At 47.5% G+C, this 16,814-nt stretch overlaps 1 protein-coding gene and 2 long non-coding RNA genes across 3 annotated transcripts in view; 1 reads left to right on the top strand and 2 right to left on the bottom strand.

Annotated features, from left to right (window-relative positions):
* LOC310671094 overlaps nucleotides 1-16,814 on the bottom strand; it is a 37,637-nt gene that overhangs the window by 8,201 nt on the left and 12,622 nt on the right. The gene's annotated exons all lie outside the window — the stretch shown is intronic.
* PPP1R18 (protein phosphatase 1 regulatory subunit 18) overlaps nucleotides 1-16,814 on the top strand; it is a 45,892-nt gene that overhangs the window by 17,811 nt on the left and 11,267 nt on the right. The gene's annotated exons all lie outside the window — the stretch shown is intronic.
* Nucleotides 10,321-12,691, bottom strand: LOC310671112. The gene is made up of 2 exons (XR_014507795.1): nucleotides 11,456-12,691; nucleotides 10,321-10,727 (listed from the first exon to the last, which is right to left on the bottom strand). It is a non-coding gene; the product is annotated as an uncharacterized lncRNA (long non-coding RNA).

Raw genomic sequence — 16,814 nt, 5'->3', positions numbered from 1 at the left:
CTTCCTAAAGGATGCTTGTGCTAAGGAAGCACTGGTGGAGTTACTGGGAGTGGCACCACTGAGAGTCCAGAGCGATAGGCAGGGATGTCTGTTGCTGGGATTGTGGAGACAGAACAATAACATCCAAGACCAGGGCTGGCTCTGTGATTAAGCAGAGTGAGGCGGCTGCCTCATGCAGCTCATTTGGAGTGTCTTGAAGTGGCAGCAAACTTGAATTTATTATTGTTGGATTTTTACTGCCAGGGAGTGTTGGTGCTTGTGGGATTGATTCTCCGCTTCAAATGCCAAAGGCTGGAGAACCACAGATACTTACATGGGAGATATGTGCCAGTGAACTCAGCTGGGTTTGCTTCCGAGTAAATAGGAATAGGATTAGACTGAAATTAACTTGGGCATTATGCGCCTTGATTTGTGTGGTTTCGGGTGACACCATTTTGCCGTTCTGTTCTTTATGTTGGCAAATTCCACAAGCAGGCCCTAACAATGGCTGAATTGCATTACCCTTGATTCTCCACCATGAGGGTGGGGTGAATGTTTATTGTATCTCTCCCCCTCTTTTACTATTATTATAGTCTTAATAATTTTTTACGCTTTTTGTTGCAAACCACTCGGTGGGCTCATGATGAAGGGCGATATATAAGACTTCTGGTTTGTGACAGCTTGGGTTCTGCCATTTTGTCGATTTCACTTTTAGAGCCACAGTTGCTGCTGCAGTCAACAGGGGTCCTATAGATCTGTGTTGCCAACTTTTGTCACGGCCTTGCTCCTGTGTCATTGAGAGCAGCGTAGCACATAGATGTTATGCACGTGGCACTTTCCCAGGGATTCTCCCTCACACCCACTGCAGCTGTGCAGCACAAGTCTGAGCATGTTTACTCAGAATTACTCACAGGTAAGTGTGACGCGGGTGGCGCTGTGGGTTAAAGCCTCAGCGCCTAGGACTTGCCGATCGAAAGGTCGGCGGTTCGAATCCCCGCGGCAGGGTGCGCTCCCGTCGTTCGGTCCCAGCGCCTGTCAACCTAGCAGTTCGAAAGCACCCCCGGGTGCAAGTAGATAAATAGGGACCGCTTACCAGCGGGAAGGTAAATGGCGTTCCGTGTGCTACGCTGGCTCGCCAGATGCAGCTTGTCACGCTGGCCACGTGACCCGGAAGTGTCTGCGGACAGCACTGGCTCCTGGCCTATAGAGTGAGATGAGCGCACAACCCTAGAGTCTGTCAAGACTGGCCCGTACGGGCAGGGGTACCTTTACCTTTACCTTAAGTGTGCATAGGACTGTGGCCAGCAGAACTGTACTTGACCAGATGAAGGGATGGGGAACGCATGGCTCTCCAGAACTCAATAGGGATAAATGGGGGTTGCCCTACATCTGAAAGGCTGCAGGTTCCCCATCCAGCATCCTCTTCCCTGAAGTAGCCAATACTATTTCCCTCCAGGAAGTGCACAAACAGGGAATGAATGCAACAGCTCTCCCATGGTGTCCCCCCCCCCCCCGGCCAGCCAGCCACTGGAATCCAGTGGGCATGCAGGCTCTAAACACAGAGGCTCCATTTAGACAACTTGGCTAATAGGCTGCTGATAGAGTTATTCTTCCCCACCCCTCGGAATGTGTCTAATCCCCTTTTAAAGCCATCTAAGCCTGAGGCCATCACCATACAGTCCGACAGCGAATTCCATAGATTAACTGTGCATTGCATGCAGCGGCTGGGGGCACCGGGGGGGGGGGGGAGAGAATCCTTTCTTTTGCCTGGCAGTAGACTGTGGGAATATTATGGGAGTTAGGGACAAAATGTCCTCTCTATTCGACTTTCTCTGCAACAGGGCGGGGGAAGCCATGGCCCTCTATTGTCGAGAGCAGGAATAGGCAGCCTCGGCCCTCCAGATGTTTTGAGACTACAATTCCCATCATCCGTGACCACTGGTCCTGTTAGCTAGGGATGGTGGGAGTTGTAGTCTCAAAGCATCTGGAGGGCCGAGTTTGCCTATACCTGGTCTAGAGGCTCTTGGGCTTCAACTCCCCATCAGGCCCAGCCACCCTGGCCAGTGATCAGGGGTGCATGGGAGGGCCACAGCTTCCCCACCCCCCTGCGCTACACTCTGCAAAAAAAAATTAATAAAGCTCTGTCATGTAGAGCAGTGTTTTTCAACCTTTTTTGGGCAAAGGCACACTTGTTTCATGAAAAAAATCACAAGGCACACCACCATTAGAAAATGTTAAAAAAATTAACTCTGTGCCTATATTGACTATATATAAAGTAATTCTCTTGAATAGGAATCAAATAAACACAAAGAAAGTATTTTATAATTACTTTATTATGAAATAGTAAGTAAACAGAAATATGAAAAATTATTAAATACTTTATTCAGTGCGCAACCTGGGCCTGTTTGGCTGAACACAAAGCTGATATTCTGGCTGGAATCGAAGAAAGACACACACGTAGCTCTTCGTCAACAGCTCTCAGTCTCTCTCTGTATTTAGTTTTTATAGCAATCATGCTTGAAAAGCTCATCTCACACAGATATGTAGTGGAAAATGGGAGCAATGTCAAAATAGCTTTGTTTGCCAGAAGGGGGAACTCCTTGGCAGTATCCAACCAAAAACTGTCCAAAGGTAGATCAGCAAATCTTAGCTTGAAACCACGATTTTGTCTCAGTTCAGTTAGTTCCTCCTGCTCCTGTAAGGTCATGTCCTTTCCACCAACTGATGCTGAGCTATAAGGGTCCCTAACCCAGTCAAGGCATTCAGTGGAGACTGAAGAGAAATAAAATGACAACTTCTCCGGTCCTCCTGGTGACTCGAGTCGCGACGTCTTCTTCTCTCCGCTGCTGCGCACACTGTGCTCGGGCAGGAAGGAAGTCGGAAGATGATGTCCTACTGTGATAGGTCTAGGCTGGAGTCTGGACCAATCACAGCCCGGACATCAGAAAAGTGGAGGGTGTCCCCCTGAGGAGCGCCAATCGGCGCCTCTGCTGGCCAAGGGTGGGGTCAAAAACCCCACCCCATACCCAGGACACAGTCCGGCGCCCGCCTAGCGGGCAAAAAATTGAATTTTTTTAAAAAAATCTTTCGAATTTTTCCCACGGCACACCAGGCAACATCTCGTGGCACACTAGTGTGCCGCGGAACAGTGGTTGAAAAACACTGGTGTAGAGCATGAGACGTTTAATCTCAGGGGTTCATGTTGGGCAAAAAAAATTCCTGCATTGCAAGGGTTGGACTAGATTCTCCGTCCCCACCCTACAGTTGGATTCTCCGCCCTAAACTAAAAAGCCCCCAGTGCGTCAACTTTTCCTTGATCGTTCATCCAATTCCTTAGATTGTTTTGGCGGTTCTTTTCTTCTCTTCATTAATAAATGTGTTTTAGTCATTTTGCATCCGATGATAGACAACAATAAAGAGGACAACAATGAGTAGTATCAGACCCTAAACCTTCTGAACATGTGGCTGTTCTGTGTTAACAGAGAATTCTTAATTTGCAGAGGGCTTTGCAATATTTGCTTGTGTTTTCCCTCAGGACATCTCTTTAGAGGTAGGTCACTGTTATTCCCCAATTAGGCGATGGGAGAAGAGTCTACAGCAGAGACACAAAGTCTTGTAGAAGGGTCAGAGTTCAGTTCTGAATCTGTTTGTGACAGTGTTGTCTCTCCAGATGCATTTGTCCCTCTCAGCGTCTCTTGTTTTTCTTGGTTCTCTCCTAGAACTACTTGGAGATGTCAGGGAACGAATCTGGGACATAAAGCTTGCAGAGCAGAAGCCCTTTGCCAGTTAGGCCAGACTTTTGATTTGGTCCACGGCAGATGAGGCAGAGGAGTGAGAAGCAAAGGAACCAAGAGAGAAAACTGAGGTGGGAGGAGCTACAGCAGCAGCATTTGGCAACCCTTTTGCAGGGTGGCATTACATTCACTAGTATCATAGTGTCTGGGTGACTCTGAGGTCATCCAGTCCACCCCCTGCAATGCAGGAATCTTATCTTAAGCACAGAGCCATACATTTACATCTGGCTGGTTGCTCCTTTCCAGACGTACCGTCTTGCAGCCCATTGCATACAACCAAATGTGGTAAGGGCTGCTGTTTCTAGAGCTTGACTGGCTGTGGTTTCCGGCTTCCGTCATCCCCTTTGATGCCCTCTAGAAAGAAATTTCTGGTAAAGATTGCCCAACCTCACCTTCTGGGTAGCCACCACTCTTGCTGCTGTTTTGGCAGATTGCCTTATCTCGTCACAGAGCCTGCTAGGGCTGAGCATGCACAATTGCGCAAAGCATGATGAAGAAAAATGAAAACAGCTACAATTTTTTTAGGGAGGGGGAAAGAGAACTGCAAAATTGCACATTCCGGGTTGGGTTGCACCCATTTGTTTCCTGTGCTATTTCTCCTCGTGACAAATTGCCGAAACTGAATCGTCCAATCGCACAATTGTTTCTGAACCACTGGACGTGGACAAGTTTGACAAGCCTCAAAGTTAAGATTTCAGGATTACAGGTTCATGGAGGATGGGTCTCTCAGCTGCTATAAGTCGTACAAACTAAGCCTCCATGTTCAGAGTACCTCTGAATAATAATAAATCATAAGCACACACAGGCCTGGTTCTCACATAACACTAAACCATGGTTTATTAAATATTAAACTAGTTTATTAAACCATGGCTTAGCGCTATGTGAAAACCAGCTCAGCAGCTTACCTGTGGTTTATTAACTACAGTGTTACCTCACGTTACAGATGCTTCAGGTTACAGACACTTCAGGTTACAGACTCTGCTAACCCAGAAATAGTACCTCGGGTTAAGAACTTTGCTTCAGGATGAGAACAGAAATTGTGCTCCAGTGATGCAGCAGCAGCGGGAGGCCCCATTAGCTAAAGTGGTACCTCAGGTTAAGAACAGCTTCAGGTTAAGAACAGTCCTCCAGAACGAATTAAGTTCTTAACCCGAGGTACCACTGTATAGTAAAAGGTTGCTCATTAACCAAGGTTTGTAGTTGGTTTATAAACCTTACTTAATGTTAACCATAGCTTAGCATTATGTGCAAATTCAGACCTTAACTATGGCTAAGGAAGTGTCACTGCCCCAAAGCTGAGAGTGAAGAGCAGTTCTTCCTGGCTTGTGTGTCCTTTAGTGGGGGGAAAGGGGGAGGAATGTAAGAAACCAAAGTTTAAATGATTGTCTCCCAGATGCCTGAGTTTTACCTATCGTTTGCTGTTACATGCAAACCGTGCCACAGACACATTTAATTATTGAGAATAAAACACCCATCAGCAAAAATCCACCCCATAAAAGGACAAAACAGAGGGTCAGTTAAACCGGGCTTTACATACTAGAATAACACCATTTACACCTGGCACCTAAATGCGGCAAGGAAGGAAGCCACCTACTACATACTCAGGGGTGAGGAATTCCCAAAGGGGACGCCACTAACCGAGAAATCCCACTTTTCCAGCAGCTATACCTCAACCAGCAATAGGATACAGCCTCATCCAGGATGTCAGTGCTTAATGAGGCTTGGAATGCCTGCATGGAGGCTTAGAAAAAAGCTAGAAAATAGTTACAGCAGGGATGGGGAGCCGGTGGTCCTTCAGACATTGTTGCGCTACAGCTCCCATCATCCCTGACCGTCATCCATGCTGCCTGGGGCTGATGGGAGATGGAGTCCAACAATACCTAGAGAGCAACAGGCTCCCCATCCCAGGATTGCAATATCTCAGTTTCTCATTCTGGTATCATAACAAGCTGGTGAGGTGGGCCTGTTCTGAGAGACAGTGGCTTGCTCAAAGCCCACTCATAGCAGACCGACTGCATCTTCTCAAAATCTATTTCTTCACTGTTTGAAGTCACTTCCGCCTCGCCACCCCCAGCCTGCATCACAGTTCTTCCGAAAACAGGAAGCAGTGAATGTGTGGGGCGGAAACCAGAGGCGGCAAGAGGCCTTTGCTGTGCACCGAGTGCACCGTGGCTAGCTCCACTCAGGAAGTGGGTTGTTGCACTTACTAAAGATGGAAAGCAGGCAGGCACGGGGAGGAGGCTGGAGGCTACGAACAGGCCAGAGGTTTGTCTATGGTTCCTGGCTATGCTCAGTGAATTCTGAACAGAATGTAGGATCGGATGTAAAGCCCAGGCTCCCCTCCTCTTAAAAAACATGTTTCTGTCCTTTGTTTCTCTGGTGGGGGAAATAATCCAGGCAGTATATCTGTGCCAAAAGCTTCCTTGTTCAAGAATTGCAGCTGCAACTTCTCCGCCCTGGCTACCAATTTCAATTTCTTCTCACGGTTTCCGGTCACAGTCGTTCACGTGCACTAGAGCTGCTTTTGCTTCTGAGCGTGCTTTCGGAACCCCTGCCAGGGCAGAGAGTCGTGGTTTGGGGTGGGGTGTTGTGCTAGCTGCGATAACCTGTGTGCTGTGCTGTGTTGTAAAGGCGATTAAAACCAGCCGTAGATAGAAAGAAAACACATGTAAGATGTCTGGTACAGACCTGCCTAAACTAGTGCTGCCATATGTCTGGATATTCTCAAACATTACCAGGATTTCAAAGGCGGAAGTCCGGAAGGTGGGCCTTTCTAAAAAAGAAAGCTCAACAGGGTGTCTTGGCTTTTATTTTTTGAGACACTACCTAAACAGAATTGCTTTAACCATGTGCCAAAAGCAGTATGGTGAAGATTATCCATGAGGGTCCCTTCCAGCTATGATTCAATTGTAGCACCTTGAGCTTGGCCCAGTAGCAAATCGGCAACCAGGGCAGATCTCTGAGCAGCGGTGGCAGATGCTGACAAGCTCTCACTCCTGACAGCAACTGTTCTGCAGCATTCTGTGCTAACTACAACTTTCTGATGAAGTGCAAGGGAAGCTCCACATGGAGTGCCTTGCAGTAATACAATCTTGAAGTCTGAACCAGCGTCTGAACTGCTTTCACACTTTTCATGAAAGTCATGAATGTGTACAATGGGGGGGGGGCAAAGGGTGTTTAAGGAGATAACAGAAATCACTGGATTAAAGCTGACCGAAAGTCCAGAGGTAGCATTGTTATCAATTTACGATGGGGCAGAAGGTTCGCAGGGGACGCGGGTGGCGCTGTGGGTTAAACCACAGAGCCTAGGGCTTGCCTATCAGAAGGTCGGTGGTTCGAATCCCTGCAACGGGGTGAGCTCCCATTGTTCAGTCCCTGCTCCTGCCAACCTAGCAGTTCGAAATCACGAAGTGCAAATAGATAAATAGGTACCGCTCTGGCGGGAAGGTAAACGGTGTTTCCGTGCGCTGCTCCAGTTCGCCAGAAGCGGCTTAGTCATGCTGGCCACATGACCCGGAAGCTGTACGCCGGCTCCCTCGGCCAATAAAGGGAGATGAGCGCGCAACCCCAGAGTCATCCGCGACTGGACCTAACGGTCAGGGGTCCCTTTATCCTTTACCTTTAGAAGGTTTGCAGGCTCTGAAGTACTTGCTCACAAATTTATTGACAGCTGCACGAATTATGATAGCTAGGAAGTGGAAGGGGCAAGCAGAATATAAAATGGAAGAATGGTATAAAGAGGTATGGGATATAGCTAATAATGATAAATTAGCATGTGCCATTAATGTAAGATGGGGAATATGCAGGAGAAATGATTTTGAGGAGATATAGAGGGTTGTTTGCAGAAATTGTACTGTTAAAACGGAAATGGGTCAAACCATTGCTAGAGGTGTTCGAATTTTGGGAGGTTGGATATTTACAATGGAATGGTCTCCGTGGTGGGGTGCACATTTTTATTCTTATTCGTTTATGATTATTACTTTGTCAAAAGAACAAAAAAAAAATTAAAAAGGAAAGAAATAAATTCAGGAAAATGAAAAGTCACAAATGTGCTTCCTCCCCCTCTTTCACCCTCGCAAGGTAGGTTTGGCCAAGAGGTTGTCACCAGCTAATCTGTGGCCCTTCAGGCATTGGATTCCAACTCCCATCAGCTCAGAGAGATTCCTGCCTGAAGAGCTGCTGAGCTCTGTAGACCAAATGGTCTGACTTGGTATAAGGCAGCAGTCACAGGGTGTTTATTACACGCATGCAGTTTTGGTTCACATCATTAACGGTTCATCTTGCAGGTGATTCTCTTATTTTAAAGCACTTCAGAACCGCAGAGGTCTTTGTTGTAGGCCACTTCGCTTCTGCTTGCAGCAGTCTTATCGGTTGGGATAAATGTGGGTTAATCTGCAGGGAATTAATGTGGGTTAGAGATAAGAAGATCCTGTCTCGGCAGGGTAGAGGGCAGGATTAGAGCCAGTAAATCCTAAATGGTACACCACAGCACGCTGGTGTCCCAGAAGAGAACTGCTATGAGAAATAAACTAATGACATAATTAAAAGTTCCTGTGAGCCCAGAGGATTTACCGGTAAAGGAGGTAGCCTGTTGTATCTCTTTGTGTTACATCGTTCTCTGCCCTGCATGGGAGGCAGGAAATTATTTCCAGCACTGGATGCCAGCGTCACTCCTAATTAGTTGACATCTGTCCGTCTTAGGAGACAATGGAGTGCACCTTGCGGGGTGAGATCAAGCTGTTGAGCAGTTGCAGCGCCTGCTGTGGCTGTAGATGCGGGAGAGACATGTTTTGTTGCAGCCGGGGCAGATGAAGGCGGCCAGTTGTGCTGCTGCAGATGCACTCCTAATAAAGCAACAAAAGAACCACTCGTTCTTAGAGGAGGCTGCCTGTTCATCTCTTGTTGTTGTTTAGTCGTTCAGTCGTGTCCGACTCTTCGTGACCCCATGGACCAGAGCACGCCAGGCACTTCTGTCTTCCACTGCCACCCGCAGTTTGGTCAGATTCATGTTTGTAGCTTCGAGAACACTGTCTAACCATCTCGTCCTCTGTCGTCCCCTTCTCCTTGTGCCCTCCATCTTTCCCAACATCAGGGTCTTTTCCAGTGAGTCTTCTCTTCTCATGAGGTGGCCAAAGTATTGGAGCCTCAGCTTCACGATCTGTCCTTCCAGTGAGCACTCAGGGCTGATTTTCTTAAGAATGGAGAGGTTTGATCTTCTTGCAGTCCATGGGACTCTCAACAGTCTCCTCCAGCACCATAATTCAAAAGCGTCAATTCTTCAGCGATCAGCCTTCTTTATGGTCCAGCTCTCACTTCCATACATCACTATTGGGAAAACCATAGCTTTTACTATACGGACCTTTGTTGGCAAGGTGATGTCTCTACTTTTTAAAATGCTATCTAGGTTTGCCATTGCTTTCCTCCCAAGAAGCAGGCGTCTCTTAATTTCGTGGCTGCTGTCACCATCTGTGTTCATCTCTACATGAATCATGGACTGGGGTTGTAGGGTCTGGAGTAGGGATTGCCCTTTCCTTACCGCCTTCTTGGTACAAGAGTATTTTCCGTTTTAATCCAGAGCAGGTGGCTGGAGGGCAAGGTGGGGTTGTGGAGAAGAAATGTGACTCATCTACCAGTCTGGAAGTGTTTCTGGTCGTACTTGTGCCTAAGATAACCTTTCACATGAGATCATAATAAAGCAAAACCTGGTAGTAGAGTTGCATGCTCTGCGCATCTTGAGAAAGCTGATGGTTCCTTTTAACCTGCTTATTCCTATACATAAGAGGATTCCACACTCGTAAAATGAGTTTGCTACCCATTTCTTGCATATAGGAGTTCGTAGAACGGGCCCTCCGCCCCACACAATAGCATTCATGTGTTGTAGCTGCCTATCCTTTCTTCCCCAGCTAATAGCAGCTTTTAGGGATGGGGAATTAAGATCAGAACAAGGACTAGAGGAGTAGATGTTGAGCAACTGCTCTGCAGGCAGAAGGACTCAGTCCCCAGCGTCTCCAGGCCGGACTGGGCAAGAACCTACTCTGAAATCTTGGAAATCCCCTGCCAGCCAGTGTAAGACAGTATTGAACTAGATGAACCAATGATCTGACTAAGTAGAAGGCAGCTTCCTACGTTCAGGCCTCTCCCATAGGCAAATTCCCCGATCTTCAAAGCCGCCGTACGGAGGTGGCAATTTAAAAAAAGAAGCCCAACAGTAATTGCAAGATATCCTAATCCTAGATCTCCCGCGTCACTTCCAGACTGGCAAGAAGCATCCTGGCTCACCAGTCGAGACAACCTGCTTTGCATGCAGACGATATCAGATTCGTTCCCTGGTATCTCCAGTTAAATGGCTCAGGCAGCAGGTAACAGGAGAGACATTTAACCAAGACCTTGCCAGTCAGAGCAGACAGTATTGAGTTACAGGAACTAATAGTTTGACCCCAATATAAGGCGACCTCCCGTGTTTGGTCCTCAGCGAAGGTGCAAGAAAAATATCTCCTTTCCTGCTCTGCTTCCTGTTGTGAAATTTACCCTCTCTCTGACGGCATCATTACAAAGCACAACTGGGTTTATTTAATAATTTTTTAAAGGGGGGGGGGGTCATCAGAGCAGCACCACACAAGGTTGAATTCTTCCTCCCCTTGCGATTAAAAGCTCCTATAGGTGTGGGGGGGGGCTGATTTTCATCAAGATTGCAGCTGGGGAAGAGCAGATTATACCTCCTCATGTATTGCCTTCTCTGTGAAAAAATGGCGCACACCCCTTACCTTTTGTTAGATAGATAAACAAAACGAAAACCCCTACTTGTTGTCGTTTTTTTAATTGATGTCTCTCGTGTCAAGTGTAGTTTGGCCCTGAGGGGGACGGCCTCAGTACCCTGGGAAGAAGAAAGAGCAGGCCTTGTTCGTGTACTGCTGCAAACTGCTCTTTAAAGAGAAGTCCATTTTCCTCACTTGACTTACAGTGTTGCCTCGCAAGACGAAAAGAATCCGTTCCGTGAGTCTCTTCGTCTAGCAGTTTTTTCGTCTTGCGAAGCAAGCCCATTAGCGGATTAGCGCTATTAGCGGTTTAGCGGCTATTAGCGGCTATTAAAGGCTTAAGGGACGCGGGTGGCGCTGTGGGTTAAAGCCTCAGCGCCTAGGGCTTGCCGATCGAAAGGTCGGCGGTTCGAATCCCCGCGGCGGGGTGCGCTCCCGTTGTTCCGTCCCAGCGCCTGCCAACCTAGCAGTTCGAAAGCACTCTCGGGTGCAAGTAGATAAATAGGGACCGCTTACTAGCAGGAAGGTAAACAGCGTTTCCGTGTGCGGCTCTGGCTCGCCAGAGCAGCGATGTCACGCTGGCCACGTGACCCGGAAGTGTCTTCGGACAGCACTGGCCCCCGGCCTCTTTGAGTGAGATGGGCACACAACCCTAGAGTCTGTCAAGACTGGCCCGTACGGGCAGGGGTACCTTTACCTTTAAAGGCTTAAGGGATTGGCGGATTAGCTGCTAAAAGGCTATTAGCAGCTTAGTGCCTTAGAAAAAGGGGGTGGGGAGCGAAAAAAACCCCCCAGGAATCGCAAGACATTTTCGTCTTGCGAAGCAAGCCCATAGCAAATTCGTCCTGCGAAGCACCTCCAAAACGGAAAACCCTTTCGTCTAGCGGGTTTTCCGTCTTGCGAGGCATTCGTCTTGCGGGGCACCACTGTACTTCTGGTGTACAGGAGTTGCACAGCATTCAGGACTTAAATGGGTACTTGTTAAAGCAGAAGTTAACTGTGTGGATGTGGCCGAGATCAGAGTCTGGGTTAGTTAAGCTTTACATGCCCGTTAACCGCTCTGCTATACTCTCAGTCAGAGTGGATTTTCGTTCCCCTCATGCTTGCAGTGAAGTGGGCGGGCCTGAAACAATCGCCATTTCTCAATCTATATACTGTATAAGCCAAAGAGACATTTGTTTCCCAGCCTGCACTGATTGTTGCAGAGAACAAGGTTGTAGTCTTGTGTATGTTAGTCTTGTGGTGGGCTTAAACCGGAGGCCTGCCTTCAAATGTTTCCACAGAGCTCCACTGGGTGACTGTGGGCTTTTCATCATTCTCATAGCCGGATCTCCCCTGCAGGGTTGTTGTGAAGATAAAGGATGGCACGTGAGGCACTCTAAGCTCCTCAGGAAAAGGATGCAAAAGATATCTATGGAGTACAATCCCGTTTCTTTACTCCCCTACTCCAGAAAGCCTCACATCCTCAAAGGCAAGCCGACTTAGAGTCCATCTGCACTGTATACTTAAAGCAGTATCATACCACTTTTAAAAGTCATGGCTCCGCCTGCCCCGCCCCCCCCCCCAAATGAGCTAAAATTCCAAAAGTTCCCTGGGAAGAGGAATTGGTTGTTAAATCACTCTGGGAATTGTAGCTTTGAGAGGGAAATGGGGTCTGCTAACTACTGTCAGCACCTTTAACCAGCAACAAGGTTCTTTGGGGAAACCATGACAGTTTAAAGGTGCATGATACCGCTTTAAGTGTGTAGTGCAGGTGAGCCCTTGGGGAGAGATGGGGATTTATAGCTAAGGCTGTAGGCAGAAATGTGTTTGTTGCAGGCACCCGACTGCTTCCGTACAGCGTTTCCTGTTTAAAAGGAGCCACCTAAGAGCACCTGCCTGGATATATATACACACACACACACACACACACACACACACACGTATAGCATTTTATGGAAGAGCTTTAGAGTCAGACCTGGGTGAAGCTAAATTGTGCTGGACAACAAAGGTGGCATTAAAATGGAACTGCAGATGAAAGAGTTCACCTCCGCCTACGCTGCTGTTCTTTGTTAAGAATATCCTGGCTGGAGAGGTAGAACTACAGCGTGACCTGCCTGCTTTTCAGACTGGACATGTTGCCCCACTCCTCCTCACCCCAAATTGAAGCCCCTTTTCTCTGACAGCCCCTTTACGCCTACGACGGTCAGGGCTCCAGGAGAGATAAAAGCTCCAATGGGATATATCCCATTGGCGAGGTATGCGCAACCGGTGGTCTTGCACATCTGAAAGTCTAGCTCCCATCAGCCTCAGACAGCATGGCCAATGGCCAGGGGTTAATATGCAGAAGGATATTAAGTTTGTAAATTGAGATAAAGAGAAATGAAACAGGAAAAAAAGAATTGGCGTGGCAGTGAATATCCATTCCAAATAGAAATATGATGCTTAGAAGCACCCCACTCCAGGGGAAAAAAAAACCCACGGGCTAAACACTTAAGACACACCTCAGAACAAGACACAGATAAAAGAGCAGGCAGCATCCCTCCCCCAAACCCCTCTTTAAACATTGGGAGGGACAGGGGGGCCTGAGCAGGCAACAAGAGAGGTGTCTGAGAATGCTGTTAGGGCTGCCATATGTTCGGGTTTTCCCGGACACATGGGAATTGGGCTGCAGAAATGGCGTCCGGGTGGATTTTTGCTGAATTGGCAAAATGTCTGGGAAAACCTGGACATATGGGGAGGGGGGAATAATTCCCCCCAAAAGCTCAACAGCTTTGACCCCCCCCCCAACACACAAAATGGCAATCCTAACCTATGGGTGTCATGATGGAGGACCTCAGATCTAAAGAATCATAGCATTGTAGCTATCACGCCCATCTCTCTAGTAACAATCCTGTAAATGGGGCAGATTAGGGTTCAATCAATGAATGACTTGATGTTCAAAAGCTGCAGGAAGTAAAGCAAACCGCAATCTCATCCCTTTGGGACTGGGATCCAACTGCATACCTGAGTCTTCTACTGCCAGTGGGTTGCTCTCCAGATGTTGGACTACAGCTCCCATCAGGCTTGACCATTTGGCTTTGATGACCAAAACTGATTGGAAATACAGTTAAACAACATCTGGAGAGTGCCACTTGGCAGCCCCTATTCTAGTGTTCAATAGCAGGAGAGGCAAGTCAGTCGAAAGGAAAAAAAGGTGCCTTCTTCATTCTTAGGCAGAGGTTGGATGGCTATCTGTCATAGATGCTTTAGCTGAGATTCCTGCTTTGCAGGGGCTTAGACTTGATGACCCTTGGGTCCTTCCAACTCTATGATTCTTGAAACCCTCTTCCATCCAATCCCTATAGATATAAACAGCACTCCAAGGCTCTTGTTGCAGGCTGGCTGGAGCCCTGAACAAGAGCACTCCTGGTGGTTGGGGAATTGCAGCAACATTTTTTGGTTGGTGTTTCAGCTCCTTTATGTTTGAACTGGCCTGCTAAATTAAACCCATCATTCATTCATTCACACCTTTCATGCTGCCTGGAGGTCTGCTTTGTGATGATACTGGTTTTGTAACTCCATCATTTGTTTTCAATTTGTTTTCGTTTATTTTGTTTTATTATGCTTGTGAGCCACTTTGAGAGTCCTGTGCAAGACTGAGAGGCAACATATATGCTGCCACTCTGCCAGGAAGTACCTGAGACAGCATAAAACCTTTAAAAAATGCAAGGCCGCCTCAAAAGGGCCAAAACTCACTAAAAGCTGGCATTAAATTCAAAGCAGCAGCATAAAAATACACCACGAAACTGTTGTAGCGCCCCAGCGGTAAAAGCCACAGTCTGTTTCATTACTCATCAGTACATAGCGACTAAAACAAAAAGGGTTTTTTTAAAAAATAAAAGCAATAAAATCAGTCACAACAAAACCTAAGCACACCACAAGAACAGTAAAATAACGAGTCCAAAGAACGTTTATGATTATAAGCATATTACTGTCTTGTGCTGACTGCCAGGAAAAGCTCTGTAAAACATCAAATGACATCAGTCGCCAGCAAAATGCTGTTACTACGGGGGTGGCCAAATGGGTTTCCCTTGGGAAAGAGTTCTGCAGCATGGCTGCCACGATAGAGGCAGCCCCTCCCTCTCCTTTTTATTTATTTTCTGAGCCATCAGTGGGACTTCAAGCACAGACTTTTCTCCCAGATCTTGGATAGCAGGACGGAACGTACGGGAGACGACAAGTCAAATGAAGTATTTGTTTATTGTTACTTAATCCCACCTTTCCTCACCGTGGCTCTCAACCTGTGGGTCCCCAGATGTTGTTGGACTACAACTCCCATCATCCCTGAGCTCTGGCCTTGCTAGCTAGGGGTGATGGGAGTTGTAGTTCAACAACATCTGGGATGCCCCAGATGTTGTTACACTACAATGCCCATCAGTCCCAGCCAGGGTGGTCAATACTGGGGATGATGGGAGTTGGAGTTCAGCATCTGGAGCTCTGCTCTAACCGCTGTGCCACACAGGTGTAGGTTCTCTGTAAAGACAGACTCCTATTGATACGATGGGCGACCTGTGGCTCTTCTGGTATTATTGGACTCTGACTCCCATGAGGCCCAGCTAGCGTAGCGAGGAGTGATGAGAGCTACCATCCAACAATACTTGGAGAGCCACAAAGTTCCCCATCTCTACTTTAAAGCTCAGCACCGAAATCTTAGCAAAGACCCAGCAGAGCTGAGAATAGTGTTGTTTTGCTCCCAGCGCAAAAAGCAAATCTAAGTGCCGAATTCTGCACTATCCTGGATAATTTTCAAGGCTTGCTCCTTGTAGATCCTGTTGCCAAGGCAACAGATGACAGTGTTCAGATCCTTATTAGAGAGGAAGGGGCTCTCTAGCAATTGATGAAACAGAGCTCTCCCTCACCGTGCAAAGTAGATTCAACAAGCACTCGCAGCTGCAAGCTTGCGGTAGACAAAACAACCTAGGATTGTCGTGCCAGTGACACTTGCATCTAAGCATCTAGTGCACTTTGCTGCGTTATCCCTCATCTGTGCCACGGCACTATCCACACATATATTCAAGGCTGTTTGAGTGGCAGCTGGCCATCAGTTAAGATAACCAATACATAGATAATAGAATCTGAGGGGACCCTGGGGGTCATCTAGTCCATCCCCCTGCAGTGCAGGAACAACCATCAATATAACTTAATACTTCTCAGGGGTATGGGGCACTGTGCAGGGTTTCAGAGGCCCAAAAAGACAGGTCCCTGACCTCAGAAGAGCTTACAACCTAAACTTGACAGTGCGAGGGGATAACTAATGTGGTGGGGTGAGAAAGAGTAACAAGGGGGAAATGCAAGCAAGCCCACGCAACTTAAATAGCCTGAAAATTGGCTCCAATCTGGGACAAAGATTAAGAGGTTTAGCCAAAAGCAGACATAATTACAAAGGAAAAAGGAAACTGGGGGACCTGAAAGGAAAAACAAGCAAATGTCGCAGCGTGAAGTGCTTCTATTCAGAGTTCCAGTCCTTTTCCGTCCCCACCCCCGGTTTTTAAAATTTCTCCCCCTCCCTGAAAGACAGTCAGCGTTCTGCAGACACTGAGAAGCTGTTTTAGGATCTCCCTCCTCTTCTTTATTTCCTTTTCCCCCTCTAAAGATTTGTGGGCTTCCGGCAAACCTTTCAGAGTTTCCTCAAACCAGCTGTGGGTGGTGCAGTTTTGACTACAGAAGGAAATTGCGCTCAGATAATTGGTGTGCTTAGGGATGGTTTAGGTGAGAACTCAGAAGCCAGTTTCCATGGGTGTAGCCGGGGGGGGGGAGAGAGCTGCCCCCCCCATCAAGTAAAACAATTGTTGTTGTTGTTGTTGTTGTTGTTTAGTCGTTTAGTCGTGTCCGACTCTTCATGACCCCATGGACCAGAGCACGCCAGGCACTCCTGTCTTCCACTGCCTCCCGCAGTTTGGTCAAACTCATGTTTGTAGCTTCGAAGACACTATCCAACCATCTTGTCCTCTGTCGTCCCCTTCTCCTTGTGCCCTCCATCTTTCCCAACATCAGGGTCTTTTCCAGGGAGTCTTCTCATGAGGTGGCCAAAGTATTGGAGCCTCAGCTTCAGGATCTGTCCTTCCAGCGAGCACTCAGGGCCGATTTCCTTAAGAATGGAGAGGTTTGATCTTCTTGCAGTCCATGGGACTCTCAAGAGTCTCCTCCGGCACCATAATTCAAAAGCATCAATTCTTCGGCGATCAGCTTTCTGTAAAACAATAGAAATACTTAACTGACCAATCATGTCAGTTCTGCCCCCCCCCCAAATAAAAATCCTGGCTAC

Source organism: Podarcis tiliguerta (assembly GCF_965153285.1).
Source record: "Podarcis tiliguerta genome assembly, chromosome: 2".
Taxonomy (NCBI): Eukaryota; Metazoa; Chordata; class Lepidosauria; order Squamata; family Lacertidae; genus Podarcis; species Podarcis tiliguerta.
Note: the sequence above shows the minus strand (reverse complement) of the source record. Positions and strands in the feature narration are given on the sequence as shown.